This window comes from Sapajus apella, unplaced genomic scaffold, assembly GCF_009761245.1.
Source record: "Sapajus apella isolate SASKATOON/1434 unplaced genomic scaffold, GSC_monkey_1.0 scaffold33, whole genome shotgun sequence".
Taxonomy (NCBI): Eukaryota; Metazoa; Chordata; class Mammalia; order Primates; family Cebidae; genus Sapajus; species Sapajus apella.
In genome coordinates this window covers 13452896-13477250 of record NW_022436973.1, presented here as the reverse complement: position 1 = coordinate 13477250, position 24355 = coordinate 13452896, and the positions used below count along the sequence as shown (strand labels likewise).

The 24355-nt window shown below is 39.4% G+C and overlaps 1 long non-coding RNA gene across 2 annotated transcripts in view; it reads right to left on the bottom strand.

Moving 5' to 3' along the window:
- Positions 1–6072: 6072 nt before the first annotated feature.
- The window catches only part of LOC116562900, an 82216-nt gene continuing 63933 nt past the window's right edge, over positions 6073–24355 (bottom strand). For both annotated transcript variants that reach the window (XR_004274124.1, XR_004274123.1), the window contains 2 exons: positions 9634–9814; positions 6073–7233 (listed from right to left, as the gene is read on the bottom strand). This is a non-coding gene — a long non-coding RNA (uncharacterized LOC116562900). The remainder of the gene's footprint in view (positions 7234–9633; positions 9815–24355) is intronic.

The window sequence follows — 24355 nt, the reverse complement described above, 5'->3', positions numbered from 1 at the left end:
GTATCTTGAAAAGGACTAATATCCAGCATCTATAAGGAATGTAAATAAAGTTACAGGAAAAAAAATTAAAACATGGGCAGGACATAAACAGACACTTCTCAAAAGAAGACATACATGTGGCCAACAATCATGAAGAAAAGCTCAACATCACTAATCACTAAAGAAATGCAAGTCAAAACCACAATTAGATACCATCTCACACCAGTCAGAATGTCTCTTATTAAAAAGTCAAAAAATAACAGATGCTAGCACGGTTGTAAAGAAAAAGGAATGCTTATACACTGTTGGTGAAAGTGTAAATTAGTTCAACCATTGCGGAAGGCAGTGTGGTGATTCCTCAACAACTTAAAGACAGAAATATCATTTGACCTAGCATTCCCATTACTGGGTATATACCCAAAGGAATATAAACCATTCTATCATAAAGACACATGCACACATATGTTCATTGCAGCACTGTTCACAACAACAAAGACATGAAATTAACCTAAACGTCCATAAATTATGGACTGGATAAAGAAAATATGGTACATGTATACCATGGAATACTATGCAACCATAAAAAAGAATGACATCATGTCCTTTGCAGCAACATGGATGGAGCTGAAGGCCATTATCCTTAGCAAACTAACGCGGGAAGAGAAAACCAAATCCCACATGTTCTTACTTACAAGTGGGAGCCAAATGATGAGAACACATGGACACACAGAGGGGAACAATACACTCTGGGTCCTATCAGAGGGTAGAGGGTAGGAAGACAGAGAGAATCAGGAAAAATAACTAATGAGTACTAGGCTTAATACTTGAGTGATGAAATAATCTGCATAACAAGCCCATGACACAATTTTGCCTATGTAACAAACCTGCACGTGTACCCTTGAATTTACAATAAAAGTTTAAAACAAAAATAAATTAAAAATTTACAAAACAAAAAAGAACCAATGAAAAAATTTAAAAACCTGACACATATTTCACACTATGTACAAAAAGTAACTCAAAGCGTGTCATAAGTTTAAATGCAAAACATAAAACTGTAAAACTTTTAGAAAAATATAAAATAAAATCTTCCCAATCCAGAACTAGGCAAAGAGTTCTTAATAATTAACATCACAAGCATAATTAATAAAAGGAAAACTTGACAAATTGGACTTTATCAAAATTAAAAACTGTTGATCTGTGAAAGACTGTTAAGATAAAAAAGACAAGCTATACATTATTAGAAGAAAATATTTGCAATTCAATTCACATATCTGACAAAGGACTTTTATCTAAAATATATAAAAAACTCATAAAACTCAGCAGACAAAAAGATAATGGGGAAAACACATAAAGAGATAGTTCACTGAGGAAAATTTGTAGATGGCAAGTAAGTACATATAAAGGTAGCCAATATATTAGCCATTGAGGAAATACAAAATAAAGCCACAATAAAATATTGCCACACACTATCAGAATGATTTTTTGTTTTGTTTTTGTTTGTTTGTTTGTTTGTTTTAGTGACATCACCACATGCTGGTGAAGATGTGCAGAAACTGGATCACTCTTACATTGCTTGTGGGTATATAAAATGGTACAACCACACTGGAAAACAGTTGTCGAAGCCTTTAAAAACTAAATATGCAACTACCATATAACGCATCAATTCCTCTCCTGGACATTTATTCCACAGAAATGAAAATGTGTTTATACAAAAACCTTAAAGCGAATGTTTATAGCAGCTTTATTCATAGAAGCCAAAACATGGAAACAGCTCAGAAGTCCTCCAATGGGTGAATGGTGAAACTAACTGTGCTATATCTGCATAATGATTATTACTCTCTAATAAAAAGGAGAAGACTACAGATGCACATGGCAACCTAAATGAATCTCCAGAGAATTACACTGAGTGAAAAAAAAGCCAATCCCAAAAGTTGCATCCAGTGTGATTCTATTTATTCGACATAGCTGAAATTACAAAATTCTAGAGATAGAAAACAGAATAACCATTGCCCAGAGTTAAGGGAGTGGTGAGACAGGAGAGAAGTGGGTGTGGCTATGTAAGGGCAAACAGGAGGGAACCTTGACTGATGAAAATACTCTGTATCTAAACTATATCAATGTCAATATCTTGTTATTTCTCACAAGATGTTGTAAAATACAACTTCATTGTAAGATACGCACGCATCTACACTAATCTCAGAGTAAAAGGTTTAATTTTTTTAAGTCAAACTTAGGCTTGTTGGTCATAACTGGTCTTAGAAATGTACAGGCTCAGTTCTACCACACACTGTTGGGGGAAGATGTGCCTCTGTAAGCTTACTTGGCACATGAAACAGATGTTCCACCATCTGTACAGAGACCAGCCTTCAGGCTGCCTACACTTAGGTGTTTCTTCCAGACCCAGAAGGTTCTAACTCAAGACTACATTTTGATCTTTCACTCACCCTAAATGTACGTACAAATTCTAAGTCATGTATACATACATACAAGTGCTAAATAATCATAATTCATATTTTACACTCAAAGTTTTAAATCAGGAGTATGACGCTGCCAAACACTGAGTGACTATAGCAGCACATATGCCACAACAGATGGCTTACATGTCATGGTTTTTACCCCCAAGTTCTTCTGCCTAGTAAACCTATTAGTAAGCATGTCTCAAAGAAGTATTATGGAATCAAGACAAAAAGAAAGCAGGTTTTGTTGGCTAATGAGATCACAAAGAATTAAGAAATAGCATTCCAAAAAGGTACATCTGAGGTCCAGTATTATAGCATCTAGATCCAAGGATTAAGAGTTCTTTCTGGACATTCTGTTGGTTTGGTTTGGTGGTTTGGTTTGGCTGGGTTTGGTTTGGTTTGGTTTGGTTTGGTCTGGTCTGGTCTGGTCTGGTCTGGTCTGGTTTGGTTTGGTTTGGTTTGGTTTGGTTTGGTTTGATGAGGGATAAAGAAGGCCACAAATGCTTTTGAGAATCCAGTGAAAGTTCTGGACCCACTTCCATCCTCCAAAAAATACACACATACACATTTTTCAATTGATCAAAACTATATAATCACTGCTGGAACCATTTTCTCTGACCTCTTTTAGAGAAATGCTCATTCAAGATGTGATAATATCCAAATGATCAGATAACAAATATCAAACACATCTCAAAAATTCTTGAGCTGGTGATAGGCATATTTGTTACCAGGATCTTTGGAGACTGTTATTAATTATAAACATCTCCATGCTATTGCATTGTTTTCTTCCCATATTCAAAACGCTGATCTTCCTTACCTGTTCAGATCCACTGAACATGTAGACTTAGTAAATGATGTCTTGTCAATACCATGCATTAATCAGCTATTGCCACAATAATGCTGTATAATCAGCCATCTCAAAACTGGGTGTCTTACAACAACTAGCATTTCCCAAGACCAGATCTGTATCTGGGCTGACCTTGGCTGGGCTCAGCCAGGTAGTTCAGCTTTAAGCTGAACATCAGGTAGACTTGGCATGGCTTGGATTTGGGGATGATCCAAGTGTCTCTTGTATCCTTGGACCAAAGGCTGCTTAGAGAAAGTTCTAACAGTAAATGGCAGAGACGTAAAAGGCAAACCAAGCTACGCAGACCCAGTTAAAGCTCCCATTTGCATCGCATCTATTAACATTGCATTGACCAAAGCCGAGTCATATGACTGAACCCAGCATCAACAAAGTGGCCAAAAATGCCCACAGTAGGATAGGAGAGCGGGTGTTTGCTGAGCGCTAATATAATATTTGACAAATCGCAAACAATTTTCTAATATTTCCTAAGGCTCTAGTGATGCCAGATACTCTAGTGAAATTTCACCATACTCAAATGACTAAAACAAGAGATCAAAAAATACAATTACAGCTGAGAACATTTTGTATAACTCAGCTATGTTTTAGAGCAGGGCTTCCTAACCTTGGCACTATTAACATTTAGGAATGCATACTTTGTTTCTGGGAGTAAGGTGGTGGAAGGGCTGGCTTTCTGGTTCGCTGAAGAATAATTAGCCACATTCCTGGCGTCTACCTACTAAACGCCAATAATACTCTCAAGTGATACTAACCAAAAATGTCTTTAGGCACTGCCAGATGATCCCTGGAGGTCAAAATTGTCAGTGTTTGAGAACCACGATTTAAGAAAAATAGTCAACATCCAATATACAATAAATATTGTCAATTGCCAAATAGGAGACATCAGTAATAAAATATATATTTTTGATATCAGTATAAATAAATTTGCATTCAAATAAACTTGATTGGGTATTTTTATTTAGTAAGCATTGGCAAATCCTTCGTAAATCTTTATTAACTACTATGCCAGGTAGGCAGCATTATTTCATGCTACTAATGCTGAAAATGAGCTATAGCTAAGTGAATTGTTCAAAGCCACAAAGATAAAAAGAGTAAAACTCGGATTTGAAATTTGACGTCTTCAACTTAAAATCCGCTTTGAGTAATAACACATACTCTTATAGCATTTATAAAGACTTCTGATTATTATAATCATTTCCACTCTGCTTTATTGGGTATCTCTTTGCTATAAAATTATGTGACAACTGAAGAGTTCATACAAAATAAGCCGACGTTTTGTGTAATATTTTAATTGAGTGTTCTTTATTACTAACATCACAAATGCTAAATGATAAATTTAGAAAGTCTTCAACAACTAAGAATAGTAGTGATATCATATGTACATCATAAAAAGTACTTGTTTTCTCATAAACTAAACTCACGGTCATCATCGTTAAAAGCATAATTTTAAAATGGAAATAGTGCCAAATTACCTTTTTTAGTAGATTTATAGAAAGCATCTCAAAATCAAAACTTTTATCCATGTGATTCTCATTGTTTGGAATATAACCTATAACCTGAGGAGCTGTAAAACTATCTTTGGTGTCTAAATTTTTGCCACAACCCACTTTGAATTCATACATGTCACTTCAAATCCATAAGTGGATTATTGAATAATCCTTCACAATATACTCTCGGTCAGACAACTTCTTACTGCTTCAACAACTCCTTCAACAACAAGATTAGTTGAGGGCACAGTCTTCTTTCTCTTAGACAATTACAGTAAACCTAACTAATCTCCTTCCACCTTTGCCTGCTACAGACTATTCACTGTGCAGCAGCCAGAGTGAGCTTTTGTAAATATAAATCAGGAAGTGTTCATTACACCCCTACTTAAAGCATTCCAATGGGTTCCTGTCACATTTAGAATAAAACTCAAATTCCTTTCCAAAGTTTGCAAGGCCTAATAAGGTGGTGGCCAGTCACATTTCTGCACTCACTCACAGCTTTTTCCCCCTTCATTCAGTGTTCTGCAGCCATTCTGACCCTGCTATTCCTCAGGCACATCAAGCAAACTCCCAACTCAGGGCCTCTGTTCTTGCCATTTCACTGGCCATTCATCTAGTATGCTCTTTCCAAGATCTGTTTTCAGGTTCTGCTCAATATTCTCACCTTACCTTGTTTCCTCTGCAAAGCCTTTTCTTACGAACCTTTGTGAGAAAGCACCTCTCAAGACTCTACCCACCCTCTATTTTGTTCTTTTATAGCACCTCTTACTAACTGACATCATATTGCACATGTTTTCTGCTCTTTTATTTATCAACTGCCTTTCCTATTAAAAGGTAAGCCTTACATAGGCAGGAACTATGTTTTTTTAATTATTCTAACTCCAGGACCTAGAAGCATACCTGGTATGTTGTAGGTCTTCAATAAGTATTTGGCGAGTAAATGATGAATGAAAGCTAACTATTTGCTGAGACTCACAATATTTTGAAATTGAGTTAAGGTTTCCTTAAGTGACTCTACCACTCTACCACTACCATCCCCCACACACCTATAGATTCCAGAACCCTTCCCAAGACTTCTGAGATTCTCCAATGCTATATGTTTCCAGGACATCTCTAGTTCTGACTGCCTGATTTCTTAGTTTATGAATCATCTTGTCATTCTCTCCATTCCATCTTTGGCTCACACACACACACACACAAAAACCTTCTCATATAAAGCAACTTGTGTTTTTGGTAAACTTTACCAAAAACTTATAGACAATCTAAGGTAGGTTGATATAGAAGATGTCACTCATGGGTTCTCCTAAACCCACAGCACGCTCCTGGCCCCCGCTTTACCCCACCCCGACACCTCTCCAGAGTTAAAACAAATTTCTCTTTTCGTCTCACACAGAGCAATTCAGTCTTCTTTTATTGCTTTTGATCTTTCTGTCATCATGATTCAGGGTCTCTCCATTTCAAGAAACTCTTCAAGACATTTTTTCAAAGAAGATTCTTCTTTATAAAACAATTTCTTATGTCAACTGTCAAAATGATAGATCCATTGTTTCTGTGACCATAAGAGACTCTAATATTCCACATGGCCACCAAATATTGCCATCTGAATAAATATTATATCTCACCATGCTTCGTGCTAATATTTTTATATGTCCATATATATACTACACACCCACACATACACACACATGCACATATAGATGTTATTGTGACCCATAAAAGAAAAATAATCAGAAAGCATCACTCAGCTCACATGAACTCACAGTAAGTATTATTAGTCATGGAGTATTTTGTCAAATAATCAGTTCTAAAAGATCAGTTTTAATCAGACAGATATCTATAGGCCTTTCTGATGTTAAAAATAGTTTTCTCATATTTGAAAAGACTTACTTACTGCCTGTACTGTATCTATTTTCTCAAATAGAACCTGAAAATTAAGAATGGAAAGGGACAAAGGTAGCCATCCTTGTAGATTCTTTTCATGCTTGTCTAGTATTTTTACCTGTGAAATTTCTACAGGGATGAAGAAAACATAGGAGCTGTTTGTTTATCTAAATAATATGGGCATATTCTTAATGAACAAAGTTATATGAAGATCAATATTTAGTGTTTCATCTAAAAATAAGAATATGTTTATATTATCATTTGCTTGTGAGACATAAGGTCTTACTTACCTTGCCTATTGCTTGGTAGAACAGGGATACCTATAACTTGAGGAAGCCACAGTCACGGTGGTGGTGGGAGAGCTAATGCTTAATATTTCCCTTTCACCAGGATTGCTCCATCAGGATTGTCACCCAGGCCATCCTTCATTCTTTGCTCCATTTTAATCAGTTGAGGGCCTCTCACTGTTTTGCTGTTGCATCTGCCATGCTGTGTTGGATCTTAGGAAGAGTTGACAGCTATTCCCACATCTTCTAAAATAGTTTCCAGTATCTCCCATGTTCTGAAATATTCAATTGAGATATATCACTCATTACTTGCCAGCAAATTCAATTGTCCAATAAGCATCTTAGATCCCAAGGCCAAGCATGCCACACCAGTAAAATCTCCCCGCCTTCTAGGATGACACAGTATCCCTAATAAGTAAAAGAGGCTAAGACCAATTCTCGATACCTGAATTCAATGGTCTTAAACCTCTGGATTGCAGCTGCAGACACTGACTCTGGTCAACTCCACTCACGGCTTAGGTTCACCCATAAGGAAAAGGGCCACTGACTGGTTGTTCCTTATGACTATACCTGACACTTCTCAGGCTGGCAAATGCAGTTCCCCTGAGCTGTTATCCCCCTATGGATCAGCAGCCTTTCTTTTTCTACCTCAGTTGAACAAAATCTGAGCCCAGCATGCAGGTGGTCAATTAGTCATTTCATATTTTCCTGCAATGTCTTCCAGGACCCTATGCATACCTCTGGCCCAAGTGTGAAGGAATAATCCTCCTGAGGTATGCTTACCAATTAAGGACCTTCAGAAAGAAGACACTAAAACAGGAGTAGAAGTTTCAGGGATTTATTGAGGGAGGTAAAACCTGTGAAATATAAAGGTGTGAGAGAAAGCCTTCAGACCATTATGCAGGCCTGACACCGTGAATGGAGAAGGGAATACAGGAGGATGACAAAGGAAGAGGCTACAACTGTGATGCAAAAAGTCTGAGAAAGTCTCAGCCTCCCCAGTGGGGAGTTCCAATGCAAACAATGGCTGTAGAGGAGTCTTTCAACAAATAGTAAAGCCCAGACCTTAGTCCCTCCCTGGCATGTAGACACTGACTGGAGGCAGCTTGGGAACAGTGTACTCTCAGCTCAGAAGCTGCAGCAGATCTTGAAGGTGCTACAGTAGGCTATCAGTCATTTGCATTCCTTTCAGCAGGTTTTTCAAGTAGAGATGTTGTACTGGCCGGAGCATAGACAGTCAACACCAAGACAAAAGTATGCCAAATTGCAGGGTCTTTATTGCCAGCGGCCATGGAGGACTCGTGTCTCTCCAACCCGTGGCCCCGAAAGGAGGGTGTCAAGACCTTTTATACCCGTAAAACCACCTCGGGAGTGAGGGTGAGGGGCAGGGATGGGGGTGAGGGGCTTCAGACGTTCTGAGGGCTAGTGGATTCTGTAAATCACCTCCTGGGCGGAGATGAGGATGAGGGGTTCTGGACATTCCAGTGGATTCCTGGGCGAAAATGAGGGTGAGGGGCTCCGGACACTCCGAGGGCCAGGGGACTTTTGACATTCTGATTGTTACTTAAGTGGTTCGCAAAAGTCAAGATTAGTATTTGTTTACACATAGTCTGGGTAGGGTGGAAATTACAGTCCTTAATTACTTATTCAGATTTGGGTTATAGAGAGCAGTTTCAACAGAAAGCTGAGGTATGGTTAAGGTATGCTGTTTTATGGGGCTTTTACCATGTCACAGAGATATGTGAGCAATGCACATTCATTGTACATTGGTGCTATAATGCTATAGGCAACATAGCACTCTATAATCTCCACTATGGCCTAATTCCTAAGTGGGCGATAATTGTGCTGATGATTTAATATAGAATCTGTCAGACACCAAGGCCAAGTAGCCAACAAGATACCTCATGCCTCAAAGATCCAGCAAATAAACCTAAATTCTAGGCCTGTCTTAACCAACATAAGCACTTACTTATCTTTTGGCCAGATAGGGGACATCTTAGCCTGGACCAATGCACCACCTGCATATGCATCAGCACCAGTGGGGTGTTAGAACATTCGGTGCCCCATATATGGAAGCAGGAAGAAGGATTGTCTAGAGCTCTCAGCAACCTGGAATCTGTCCTCTGGGCTGATGCTGGACTTTCTGAGCATCTCTGTTGGGAGAAGGTCTCAAGTGTTACTCATGGCTCCCATTCTCTTATTTATATCATAATCATAGTCCATTATCTCCTATAGCAATGCTAGAGACTAGCCTCATGATCTTACAGATTAAAATGATATGAATTCCTGACTGAGAGGGTAATGATGCAAAGCATCCGTCCCTTGTGATAAGAGGTGAGCTGAGATATAAAGTTTAATTCTATTGATTCCCTGTGGGCTGGGAATCAGAAAAGGTAATAACCTCCTGTAGGGCTCCATAATAATTGTCAGCTTTAGGTAATTAATCCTGGAAAGGACTGAGGTAGAACACTTGGTCCTGATGCAGAACAATTAACTATTGTCACATAGCTTCAGCCACAAGATTTGGACCCTAGCCCTGTGATCGTGCCAGGGGAAGGGAGCTATGCAGCCCACCACCCACTGGCTGGAAACCTGATTCTGAAACCTGACAACTGGCCTTTCAGGATTCTTGTCTGCTATCACACAGCATAATGGGGGATTACACAGGCACTAACCTCTAATATCTCTATGAGTTTCCCAATAAGGGTTTTTCCAGATCACCTGCTGTGTTTGTTCTTAGGTCATTCATCCTTGGTTGTTATGCAGCTTCCCTCTGCATATAAATAAACCAGGGTATGGTACACAAGAAATCTACAAAAGTGATAGACCAAGATGGAATAGGAGTAGTGGGTTGATCTGAACAGAGGTAGAAAAATATTTCTCAATGTGTATATCTGATGTTTGAACAATAAGGATACGCTGTTTTTTAAAATGCATAATTAAAAGGAGAAAAGGCTAAATCAATAACTGCTGGGAAACAATTATTAAAATAAATAATTTAAATAAACATCATACCATTTTCTGCTCCAAATTTCTTAGCATGGATTTGAAAATGACATCAACAACCACAAAAATAAAACATACCATGTTCAACAGGACAATCATCCCAACAGTAAAAGAGCATTACAATGGGGAAGGAGTGGTGTGTATGTTTTCTTAAATAACATGTTAGGATGCAATTTTCACTGAATCTAAGAAAGTTTTTAAACTCAGAAAGAAAAATTAACTGAAAGTAAGAAAAATTTCTACTGATTAAGAGTGGCAGAAACCTAAACATCACACAGATGGCTCCCCTGTTGGAGGCTAGGAAGCTGCAATTTACATTCTTCCTCCTAGCTCTTTACAGCCTAGCTAGAGAGACAGGCAACTAACAGGGTAAGTAAAATGCAGCAGGATATACATGAAAAACAATTCCTGATAGACTGTTGATATATATGTGAAAGGGGAAACAAAAAGTATATATAAAAAAGTGACCAAAATTATCTTGTCTACTTCCAGCTAAAGAAAGTTTTCTTAAACAGAGCAACAGAGTAATGATCATAGAGGAAACAGCTAATAAATTGTATAACATTAAAAATAAGAACTTCTGTTCATCAAAAGACACAATTAAAAGAGTGAGAAAGTAAGCCACATGGTGGGAAATTATATTTTTATTACATGTACCTGACAAATCACTCCTACAAATTAATAAGAATAAAAAAGATGCTCCAATAGATAAATGAGCAAAAGACTTTAACTGCATTTACAAAACAGGACAACTATATAACCAATAAATATTTGTAAAGCGCAAAAAGAAAATTAGGACCACAATGAGACACCACTATATAACCACCAGAATGACACAACTGGCAATGTCAATTGTTGACAGGAATGGGAAACAATTACAATCTATACACAGTGCCAGAGAAAGTAAATTAGTAAGATCATTTTGGAAATTTTTGGAATCATATATTAAAGCCAGATGCATGCCTACTCTGCATTTTCCACATATGTACCCAAGAGAAATGAATGTATATTTTCACCAAAAGACAGGAATAACAATGTTCAGGGCACCATTATTTGCAAAAAACAAAATCCAGAAACAACCTAAGTGTCTAACCATAGTAGAATAAAGGGACACATAGTAATCTACTCATACAGTGGAATACTATGCAATCATGAAAATAAAAGAGCTACAGCTATATACAACATAGAAAAATTTCATAGACATCGTATTGAGTAAGAGAAATCAGACATAAAACTATTTGTAGTGCCCGATTCCATTTATATGAAGTTCTAAAACAGACAAAAGTAACTATAATATTAAAAGTCAAGATTGATGATTATCTTTGGGAAAGAGAAATTGTATTGGTTAGAAGAAAGCATTAAGAGGTCTTCTGAGGTCCTAGTTATGTTCAGTTTCTTGGCCTGAGTGTTGATCATATGGGTAGAATCACTTCAGAATGAGTAAGCCATGCACTATGAGTTGTGCACTTTTCTTCATGAATGCTATATTTAAATGAGAAAGTTTTAAAGGAAATAAAGTGTAATGAGTGCTTCGATAGAGTTTACTGAGGAGACACATGGGAGGAAACCCTGACACTGATTTAGATGATTGGGAAAAAGTTCCTGGACAGCTACACTGAATTCTGGAAGACTAAGAGGAGTGAGCTTTGTCAAAGGCAGTAAAGAGTGTTCCAAAACAAAAAGCTGGAGGTGAGGGAGATTGTAGTGCCTTCCAGGAATGGTGGCTATTTCTGGCGGAAACACAGAAGTTTGAGGTTATGAGACAGGAGTGAGAAGAGAATACATGGAAGGGGTAAGGAGGTTGCGATTATGAAAGGCCTCCTAAGCCTTGTTAGGAAGTCTGGATTTGCTCTTTAAGCAATAAAAAGTTGGTGTTAAGTATGGTGAAATATGATTAGGTTTGCATTTAAAGTCATCATTGTAGCTATAATAGAGTATTGAGGATACAGATGAGAGCTTCTGGACAAATCTAAGTTAAAGGAAGTAAAATCAGAGAGATATAAAGAAGTGGAGGCTAATCAGGGCATATTTTACAGTAGGCTTTTGGTATATGATTGACTATGTAGCATATTCCGTATTTTAGCCCTAGGTAGATGGATGGGTCTAGGACAATTTTCATATTTTAGCTTGTGTCATCTTCTGAGAGGAGATCAGAAAAGGACAAACTGTTTGGGTGAAAATATGGGGTTAATGGACCAGCTATTACTGGTACTTCTGTATGTCAACACAACAGTGAGATTCTAACCACCCCAAACAGACTCTTATTTTTTATTGCACTTTTCTAAATCTCTTAGCAACTTTTATAAGTCATTTCATTTCCATCCCTCAATAGGCTCTAATATGGTCATCCAGGCATTATCGTTCACAGACCAAGCTGTCTCCAGCTTGCAGATTAGTGCAGCCATTTAGAGCTGGCAAGCCATGATGCAGGGCAGGGAAGTGTGAAGTTGAAGCTCTACCATTATTTCTTCAGGACTACATTGAGGAACCCCAGGGAAAGCTGCTTTCAACACCACACCTCTCACTTTGTGGCTCTTACCTGCACCACCATAAAGGTCGACCAAAGCAATACATTTCATCATGTTCTAAAATATGAAAGAAGCATGAGAAGGCTTTATTCTTGTTGCATCCGAGAAGCATCTGTAATCTATAGAAAACCCCAAACGAACCACCAGTCATCTTCCTGGACTGACCCAGCCCTTGTCTTCTCTCCTCTCTAGTTGCCTAAGCTAATCTGAGATGATCCTTGCACTTGACTTGTGAAGCTGTGCTAATTTTTATGGCTACTGAGAACCAGTTCATTGATTTTCTGTGAGGGTAGCTGTGTTCAGACAGGTAGGTGGTGTAGCTATTTGTCCAACAGCATTAAAACAAACTGATTGACAGCTTCATCTCCTTGCCATGGACACCCACATGCCAGGTATTGTCAAACACTGGGGACACTCTGACATCTCATGCTTGATGTCTCCCATTAACCCACAGATATACATTAAGGTGATGAATTTCATGTCAACTCATTTATTTATCACCTCTAAGATGAGCTGTTAAAGAACCACAGTGGTCAAATTTCTCATATATTTGCCATGAGCCAAATAGTCAGGAGAACTCCACAAAGACCTGACATTTGAACATTTTCTTTCCAGAGAAGAAAGAGCTAAAAATTGCCATTTCTCCAAGTTCAATACAAAATCAAATTTAAGACTAAACACTTTTCAAATTATAAACAGAAAAAGATATATTAAGTGGGAAACGTTAATATCATTGTACTGTTTATTTTCTGGGTAATGGCTGTTTATTTTCTCTCATTCCATGTACTGTTTATTTTCTCTCATTCCATGAGAATAAGAGAAAGAGGTATAATTATGAGTCATTTCATCCAAAAGAAAATTCAAAACAAATAAGGTTCGAAGGCTTAAAATGGAAAATTTAAATGTCTAAGTGCAGACATCAAAGTCTTTGGAAGCTTACTATCTACGAACACATCCTCCAAAACAAATAATTCAAGGCTTGCCACAAAAATCCATGTTATTTCTTACATTTCTGCTCGTTGTTTAAATAGACATATGGTACATGAGTGAACCTAAGGGAATTGATTATGTATCATCTGTCATCTATAAACTTATAGTAGAAACAAAATTAGAAGCCTAGAAAGGGTTTAATCTGACTCAGCAATTGACAAGTGGATCATTGCACAGTGTATCATTGTAGGAGACTCAAGGCAGGACATGGAAATAGACTGTCACCAAGAAGCCATTGATCAGAGGGTGGATGTACCCCAGGGAGAGGCATTAAATTCCAAAGAGTAATGTAACTATCAACTTTCATTTGAAGATGCCCAAGCACAGAATGTATCTCTACATCACTGTCTAGCTAGAAAGGACCCTGCTTATTATCTAGCCTCATCCTTTCATTTTACAGAGGAAGTATCTGAGGAGTGAGATACTGAGAAATGGAGCCAAGGTCATATAGACCTTCAGGGGGCTGTGCTATGGACAGAACTCAGGGCATCTTGAGTTTGTATTTGTCAATCTTCCTAGCACCTGTGTCTTATGCATTACAGTCACTGACCCCATAAATCTTTATTGAACATCATGTGTGATTAAGGTGCTGTGCTAGATGCCATGAGAATGATTTAACACTGTCCTCATTTGGATCAAATAAATCAACTGGTCTTTACCAACCAGTGTGTGGTCCACTGGGAATTTAACATCACTGAGACCTATTATTCATGGTGTTCCTCTCCAATGATGACACTTCTCTAAATGCACAGACATGTTTAGGGGAGTGCCGTTCCATGACACATATCTGTACCTTCTAAGATACAAAGTGGGCAAAGTTTATCTGCACTAGTACCTCCTATTTGATAAAAACTCAATAGACCAGCTCCCTTTTCATTTGGGGAAACAGAGCTACTTCCAAGCAGGCTTCTTGAGGTCGTGATGTTTTAGAGTGTTTATTGCCAAAGAAATTTTTCTGTCCTTCATATTCATACTTGCCCATATTTATGTAGCAGCATCTCAATCCTTGAGCCATACTGCTTCAGCCTACCTATAAGGAGGACATGAAGAAATGTGTGAAATAAACAAAGGGTAAGACCTGAAAGAGCGCAGTAAGCCTATCACCTTGACATTATCACAGCTATTAAATCCTTCTGTTATACTATTAAATATTTAGAAAATCTTGTGATTACATTGTTAAATATGCTTTCAGTTTTTAGCACTGCCGTCTCCTTGTAAATGCAATTACCTCTGAAAGTGTTAATGCACCAAATTTTTAATTTAGATTATCAGATTTAGCTTCTCCTCGATAGGAAGGAGCAGTCAATTAAGGATGAAGGACACCTGTGCCAGGGGTGGAGTAATCGCTGTGATGATCTCGAAAGTGTCCAATTCTGTAAAAGTAGGATTTGGATCTCAAGAAGCAGCAATTCTGTGCTGAGAAATTGGTTCTGTGCAGCATTCTCTGGGGGTGATAATAACCATAATCATCATCATCATAATCATTAAAGCCACTGATATTTATTGGGGGCTTATTATGTTCCAGACACTTAGCTGAGAGCATGATACTATTCAGGCCACAGACAGGTTCCTTCGAGAATCTTAAATCTTCACTTATGACCCCTGCCAAAAGATTATGAGCAGATCTTAGCATACACCTCTTTATTTTACCCCTAGACCAGGAGTACACTTTTACTCCTTTGTGGAACTATCAAGATAAAATATATTCGTTGCAAATATGATTACTCTTTTAGCTGGTATGAGGTTATGCCTGGACAAGAAATGCCACTTCCCTTGACTATCACAATTCAAGCATGGATCTTAGAGCCAAACTGCTTAGGCTGGAATTCTGATTGTGTGTCCTCAGCTTCCCCAACTATAAAATGTGGTGTAAAAATGCCACTGCATGGCCTGGCGCAGTGGCTCACGCCTGTAAGCCCAGCACTTTGGGAGGCCGAGGCAGGCGGATCACGAGGTCACGAGATGGAGACAATCCTGGCCAACATGGTGAAACCCCATCTCTACCAAAAAATACATAAAATTAGCTGGGTGTGGTGGTGCACACCTGTAGTCCCAGCTACTTGAGAGGCTGAGGCAGGAGAATTGCTTGAACAGGGGAGGTGGAGATTGTAGTGAGCCAAGATTGCACCACTGCACTCCAGCCTGGAGAAGGAGTAAGACTCTGTCTCCAAAAACAAATGCCACTTCATACGGTTTTCATGACAATTAAACGAGTTAACATACATAAAGCAGCTAGCACACAGTACCTGCAGCCTAAAAGCTAGTTCTTGTTATTACGTTATCATTATGCCAAAATGTTGACTATGTAGAGTCCTGGCATAATGAAGGATGCAGAGCTGTGGACAGAGAGTATGTCTTTGCTCTCAAGCTTCAAAAGAGATCTTCCCCTTGGTCAATGAGACTTTTCAAGCCAAATGGCTTCAATTGTCTATCAGCCACACCGGGGACCCAGGAACCTCCCTTCAAAGCCTGCCCAGGACCTCCCCAAAATGTACAACACGGCCACTTTCTCTTCAAGGCTTTGCCAGGTTTCAGAAGCATTTCTGGGAGAGCAACTACAGACTGTCCTCACTATTTTTCCCTGCTCTCATTCCTGAACAAAGGAAAATGCTTTTCTAGTCTAAAGATGGAATCAAAGATCTGGTCATCTGTATTTTTCTTAACTACAAATGTTTAATTTTTCCTAGGAGTCTAGGGTTTAGGACACAAAAGCCTGGGAGATCTGCAGCCTATTTCTGGTGTCCAGGCTCTGCCTTAGGCATCCTTCCTCTGAAGCAACTGCAACCCGCATAATGGAGGAAAATTCAGTGAAAAAAATTAAAAAAGAAAGGTGAGTATCTCCCACATTATTCTACCCTTCTTAAACAAGAGGCTGTTCCTTAAATATGTAATTGTGAATATAAGCAACTTAGCAGAAGGTCAGGTTCCCACTGTTTGTTCAGTCCTGAAAGCCCCTGAACACTGCCCTCTTTTATTCTGTGTCCAGCATTGGACCCTGAAGTCTGTCAAGAAAACAAAACCAGAGTCCGGTGTGTTGCAGGTGCTGAGGGGACACATGCATCCATTTCCATCCCTGATAAGTACCTGGTAATTTTCTGCAGACCCAGGAATGCCACTTCTCAAAGTGGCCCCTGACTGCTCAGCCACACTATCAATCCCTCCTGCCACCACCAACAAACAAGGATGGGGAATGATTTCAACTGTGGTCTGGACTCCTGGTAGGTTTGAATTCTAGGAAGGTCTGAGTGCTGCTGACTCCGACTTTCACAGAAGTCAAGAGATCATTCCTTGTTTCAGCAAAGAAACAGAGTTCGAGCAAACCCTAAGCCCCACTCTTTATTTCCTGTTGAGACTATCAGATGTATGTGTGTATGTGTATGTGTGAATATGTGTCTGTGTGTGTGTGTGTCCGTGTGTGAGAGAGAGTGTGTTGTGTGTGTGTGAGTGAGTGTGTGTGTTACAGGTCTGAGTTTGATGCTGAAGGTTGAAATCCACAGAATACCTGGCTGCTGGGGAGGGAGGATGGCTAGAAGGTGAGGAAGGAAAAGAACAAACTGGAACTCACAAACGTGAGCTGAAGACCACAGAAATAGACTGAAACCGATCTCAGTTCTCGTTACTTCTGACCTTGATGGTATGGTGGCCTATGGTGGCTTACAGATCCCCAGGCCATTGCCATGGACTTTATACACACACCTGGCCCCTGAGTCAGAGCAGCTGCAGCAGGACCATGGAAGACGCCAGTCACAGGCCTGGTTCCTTTCTCACGAGGATGAGGTGAGTGAGCAGCTCAGTGACAATGTGCAAAAGCCACAAAACAACTGCTGCCTCTCTTTCAGGCTTTGGATCTCACCCAAGAATTTCTGACAGCACATCCTCACTGGAGCCATACGGAAAAATGGATTCTGAGAGATGCAGTTGGACCTGGCCATGGTGACACAGTGCAAAACCCCATTAGGCTGCAGTCATGGGATACAAGACTGCTCTTCTCAAGGCTAAAGCCAAGGCAGATTCGGAAAGAAAACACTAAGTGTGTGTGTGGGTGTGTGTGGAGGAGGTGTGAGTGAATAAGCAGGGCCATGGTGAGCAGGGTGCTTGGAAACAGGCATTCCCAGCTCTGTGGATTTCACATCATCATTTCTGTTCTCCACAAGAACGCTGCATGGATGAGGCAGGACTACACCCATTCTTCTGATAAGGGCTGTCTCAAAGCAGGCAAGCGCCTGCTAACAAAACTACTGCTTGTTACTGTTTGAATCCACATAGCTCTGATTTCATATTCAAGATCATCTATATATGATATAGACAATTATTAATAATCGTTTATCATTTATATATTATATATGATATATAAATGTGAGGACATTGGAGGTCTTGGCTTAAGACTCTTCAAGAGGCCAGGACCTCCTATTTTATAAGCCTTTAGTTTATTCTGAAGTTGACTGCCACCTGAAGGCTACAACTTAGCCAGTTGTCTAAGGAGTATGATGGCTGCATCATTCAGAGTCCTGGCAGGACATAGATACTCACAGTAGCAATGGAAGATTTTAATAAAAGGACTGTTTTCAGAGGTAGGGCCAGGTTGAAGGGAGCCAGCCAGGGTCAGTGGAGTTACCAGGCTTAGCATCACTGAGAAGCCACTGGAGAGGCTAGGGTAAAAGGGAGCATTGACAGACATTGGGGAGAGCTACATTTATGGGAGAAAGGCTGCTCTGCTGTGGCTGAAGTTGTGGCTGGAGCCTCTCTCTATCTACCCAATGATCTCCTCCCAGTCCCTCACTCTAGTGAACCCAGAAACTAGAGAGCAAGAGTGCCCAGTATATGTTATCTGTCAAGGTCAGCTTCCTAAGACAAAGGAAGTACAGACAATGGATCTGAAGGGACAAAGGAAACTCACGGGTCTCCTCAAATTGGTTAATTCTTTCTTAGGAATCATCAGATAGAAGTAAATGAAAGGTACATGGTGGCTGGAGCAGCAAAGCTGCAGAAATACGTGAAGCTGTCACAGCAGCAAAGAGCAGGAGGTAAGGAAATAGTCCTGTCTGCTATAACCACCCCCATCGCCAGCAGTAATGCAACATACCTTACAATGTAGAAGAAAGGCAAGAGCCATATCTAAATTTTAGGTAGAAATTGATGATGGATGTTTCCTGAAAGCTGACATAAACCTTACTGCTCTTTTGCTCTAAAGCTGCAGAAGCCACAGGGAAATTGCAGAATAAAAACAAGTTTTAGGCTCTTGAGTCATCTGCCAATCTCCTGGCAGATATCTTTACATCTCAGAGCTGCCCCAAAGCATTAGCATTATTTTTTATGTATGCACATATAAAGAGGCATAAAAATAACACAAACATAAAAATAGTGCCGTGGCCCATCAGCATGTGGCTCATCTTTGGGGTTATTCTAACCATGCTGTTCATCCGCATTGACTCATGCTTCAAAGAGAATATCTGGAAAAAAAAGTGGGCAGAGTAGCTTGAGATCCTTAGAATTTATACAGTGGTTGAGATCTGCCCAGAAAATAAGCCATTTTCCTCAAATAAATTAAGTGTTGTGAAAGAGAAAGAAAATATTCCAGACCCATGAAAGGCAAATGGGGATGATAGAAGAGAAGAAAACAAAACAGAAAAGCACATCAGAGGCTAATATGTGTGTGTGCGTGTGTGTGTGTGTATACACATATACATATATATATATGTATACACTCCCACACCCACACCCACACACACACACACACAGACACTTACATACAGAGACAATGAGAAGAGAGAGAGGAAGAGATATAGTATGATAAATGCTAAGAAAAAAAGAGGAAGTACAGTAGTGCTGGGGTACCTTATAGGGATCCCCAACTCTGCCTTGGAGAAATATATTTCTCCAAGTTGGGGGAATATATATATGTTCCTGAAACATAATAGGCTGAAACATATATATATATAAGCCTGGAACATAGCAAGTTTTCAATAAATATTTGCTGAATTTTTCATTGCTGTTGTTATATACATTAAGTATAAAATAGAGTGCTAAACTGAAAATTCTCAGGTGTCAAACTCTCAGTGTGGGAAGAGCCTGTGGCCTGCAGTCCCTGGACAGGAATCCAGGTAGAGGTGGCCTGGTAAGGTTTGCCCAGCACTTCCCTAAAGACAGCTGATGGAAACAAATGGTGACCTTTCCCCAAAAACATAGCCATATGAGATGGCTAGAAACGTGCTAGGCCCCTGCCACAGAGCCGGGCCCATCCAGGCCAGACCTCTATCCTGCTGTGATGACAGCGCTTTGCTCCTGGAAGAATATGAAAGCCTTTGCCACCTTGATTTCACCCTGTGGCACTGATCACTCGAGCTGCAGGTGCTCAATGTTTGGCCGGAACAACATGCTACTTTTCTTATTTATTTCTCTTTCTGTCTCCTAAGCAAACCCTTTTACCTCTGTGGAAATCAGGCCTAGCCTGAGAGAATAAGGGAAGACTGACTTTTCATTCTACATCCATCCTTTTTTCTAAGTTGTTTTAAAACTTTTTCCTGCGCATTGTATAACATTTTAATTAAAAAATGAGTTGAAAAGCCCAAAAATCTACATGTTGCTTTCCACCAGTCTTCCTACCAATATTATTAGTAAGAGATAGACCCACGCACTACTTGTAGCCAGCTGGGAAGATTTGCTTTGATTCCAGCCTCTGACTCAATCCCGTTTCTGCTACAAAGTAGGGCAATGAGATATAGCAGCAGGACTGGCCTCCTTTGCTACATTTATTCCAGTGCTGCACAACTGTGAGGTTCTTTAACTGCAGAAGGCCTAGTGCACAGGACACAGCTCTGTGTGGCCCCCCTGCAGGGTTATTCTCTGACCCTCTGTCAGAGGCTGGGTACAAGGAATGGATATGAAAGGCTAAACTTATTTTGGCCTGTGCTTTCAACACCTGTGTAGTAATCATCTTACCCAATACATTGAGTAGACTGAAGCAAAAGGATAGTTAATTATAATAAGATAGCCCATTCTTTCATCAGATCCAGAATTCTCACAATTTTCTATTTCAATTGACACTTCTTCCAATATAAGACCTTGTGCAAGCTTGTTTTATATGAATATTTTTAATTAATAGATGCTTTCATCAAACACGAGAATAATTAACTGTTACGCTCACCAGAGAGCCCCATGAAATTAGACTGATTATCTGGACCATAATTTGCTTTTTCGACACTGCAGGACACCCCCAGGACTCCAAATGCTTCTGTAATTCCCCCACATGCGTTTGCTCAGGGCCTCTGCATCCTGCTCTGCCCCCTTCCTTCTAGAAGTGCACCTTCCTTTCTCCTTGCTTGTGCCTTCTGTGCTTATTTGACCCCTTTCCCTCTCCAAAAATTGTAATGAACCCAGCTCTCTTCTCTGCTTTGGTGCTCAGCTGCAGCCCCTGCATGGAGAGCAATCATGGAGTAGAAGGAAGCAGGATGGATCATCAGGAGTTGGGCACAAGAAGCCAGAGGAGAACGTGGAGAAAAAAAAAAAGTGAAGGCAAATGTTCTCTCCAGCTGGGAAAAATATTTTTAGCAAAATCCGCCCTGATTTAGACTGTGTGAAGGCAGGTCTTGCCTTTCATTACAAAATCAAGACCATCTTCTGAGAGTCAAATCAATTGAAGTTGGTTCCTCTTGAAATAAAGACCTTATGCAGGCTCATTTTTATATAAATATTTTTAATTAATAGATGCCTTCATCAAACACCAGAAGAATTAAGCATTAACACTCACTAGAGACCCTGAAATTAGATTGATTATCTGCATCTTAATTTGCTTTTTAGACACTACTAATTTATTTTTAATAGGTCTGTAATTTAGCTTTATCTATTTCTTAGTCTGTTTGGCAGACTCAAATGCCTGCAGCTCACCAGTCAGCCTCTGTAATCTTTAGGTACTACTGTCAGCACAGTATATTAATTTTTAAATTATCCAGCCAGTGTGAGGAAGAATATCAATTAATTTCCATGTGGAGCCAGGCTAACATCTCTTTCTTCTCCCCAGTAATGGTAAAATTTAGATGAAGGAGAGGGCCAACTGCAAAGATAATCTAGATAAAGATAGGAAATACTCACCTTTATATTAAAGAATCTGCTGCCCTTGAAATACCTTCCTTTGTATCAGTGCCTTAAAATCATTATTGTAGTGAAAATTGATGTTCCTTTGTTGGTACCTGTCATCCATAGAGTAACTCATGGAACTGCAGGGAATCGAGGGCAGGGACCTTTAATATCGTGTTCATGGAAATATTCCAAGCACCTAGAACAGTGCCTAGATGCAGTAGGCATCCAATATATACTTGTTAAATACATTTACAATAAACACTAGATTGTGTATATAGTAAACACTGCTGATGCTCTCCAAAGCTGAAACAAACTTGATTCATAACATGTAAAATAGAAAAAGTAGACAGGGGATGGTTTTCAGAAATAAGCAAGGACAAGCAAAATCAGACAAAAAAAGAACCACCTAAATTGCCATGACAAAGGAATGAAAAGCAGGAAATTCTTACTTCTTTGCAAGGGATCATTTAAAACATCATTTGTTTTCAAGGGCATTATAGATAGATCGATAGATGATAGATAGATAGATAGATAGATAGATAGATAGATAGATAGATAGAATATTGAATGAGGTGAGCAGAGATTTGATATGACTTATGAGAGTCTATAGTAGGCAGACCACATGTAAGGAACTGGCTTAATTCTGACCCTGAAATTTAGACAGGATATTGATAAACAGGTGGTCTCCAGAGGAGCAGATGAAAATGGAAGGGTATATGGAGAAAGGCTGCAATATCTGGCGATGTTTACTGTAAAGCAAAGATCTAAAGGGCCAATGGCATCTGTATTGAACAAAAGGGAAGAACTAGATCAATGAAAAAAGATATTTAGTCCAGTGTAAAAATATTTAAAGTAAATGAAAGTGACCCAAAGCCACCATTCCAGCATAGATGCTCAATACATCTCGTCTGCACAGCTGGATTAGCCTCTTTCTTGACCTTCTTACCTTCTGACTCTCCCATCCCAATCCATCCCTGTCACTATTGTCAGCCTGGTATTTCTAAAGCACAACATCCACTGCATGCCATCCAAGCTCAAAATCTCTTCAGTGGCTTCCAACTCTTTGTGTTGAACCAGATTCAAATTCCTGAGTCAGGTATTGAAGGATGCCTGCAGTAGGGCATCAATTTATCTTTCCAGGGATCATCCACATGCCACATATGCACATCTTTCTCCCAGCTAAGCCAAAGAAACTCACTTTTCCTCACACCAACATTATGACCCCTGCAAACATCAGTCCTGTGTTTCATGTGTAATCTCTCTGTGTGACATGCTCCCTGAGCCTCTCAGGTTGTCAAATATCTCTCCACTTTCAAAGGACCTTTTCCATTTGTTTCCATTTCTGATGATATGAACATTTTATTAGTCCAAAAATTTTACCAGAATTTCTCCCTAAAAGGAAGCTCCCTTTGTTTATGGAAAACCCCTTAGAAACCACAAGGGGTCATAAGCAAGAGCAGAAAAGCAGAATCCCAAATCAAAAAGTGGAATAATTAAGTGTGTGTGTATAAAAAAAGGTAAACAACACAGTTATTTATGCAGGGCAAACTAGAACTGTAAAATTTGCATGCTGAAATCACTGCTTCTATGTAGCCTTTAGACAGGAGTATTGAATAGAGAGGGCAGTTGCATTAATCCAGATGAATATCATGAGCACAGCCAAGGGCATGCTAGTAGAGATAGTAAGAAATGGTCAGATTGAAGGCATTTATTAGACAGATCTACCAGGTTCACTGATGCTCTTATGTAGGGAGCAGATGAATTATGGGTAAACACCTCAACTTCTGTCTTGAGAAAATAGTCGGTTGGTTGTTAGAGCCAAAACTGAGATCAGCAACAATGGCCGTGGGGAAGGTGGAAATCAGACATTCCATTTTGGATGACTGTCTCAGATGTCTATGAAATATCTAATGAAAATATGAAATAGGCAATTGGCTAAGTAAAAGTCCAAAAGAAAGATCTAGCTTAGACAAACACAATTAGAAGCTATTATTATAAGACTGTATATAAAATTATAAAAATGGATTAGGTGACTTAGGGAAAGGAAGAAAAGAAAGAGAAAAGATTCTGGCTCAGTTCTTAGTCTTTAGAAATCCTAGAATTGGGTTGAGTTAAAGCAAGGGAATCTTTAATGGAGACAGAGGAAATTGCAGCCCAAAAGGAAGTGGGCGTTCAGGAGGTGTAATGTCCACAGGCAGGATAACAGGAGACCCTCTCAGGAGGAGTGAGTGCTAACCATCTCAAGTATTACTGATAAAACAAATAGCATGTGAACATAAAGGCAGTCTTACCTCAATAAAGCTTCTAATTTACTTAAATCTTTTTGATGGCATGAGGAGATTGAATGCTGAATTTTGAGGGCAGGACTTAGACTTTGATAGGAGTATGAACTCTTCTTCCATGATGAAAAGAGAGAAGAAGATGGATACACTTAGAGATCCCCAAGTCTCCACAGAGCATGATGTTCCTGCAAGCAGCACTCTCAGGATAGGAAGCAGTTAGTGTTCTCATCTCTACACAAACCCAACACCTGCAGTCCCCTTGACGCTGAACTCCAGCAACAGTACATCAGCATGCCTGTTATAGCAGCAATTTTTGGATTTGTCTACAAGAATGTGCATTCCTTGAGGGAACAAACAGCGCTTCTCTGCATTTTGGGCAGCACCTAACACTGTATCTAGCTCGGAAGTCTTCAATTTGTGCTTTCCACTTGAGATCCTGATTTTTTTTTGAAACATTGCTGAAAAGTTCCTAGCATTACCAATATGTTATTAAAGATAGAAGAACCTGACCCAGA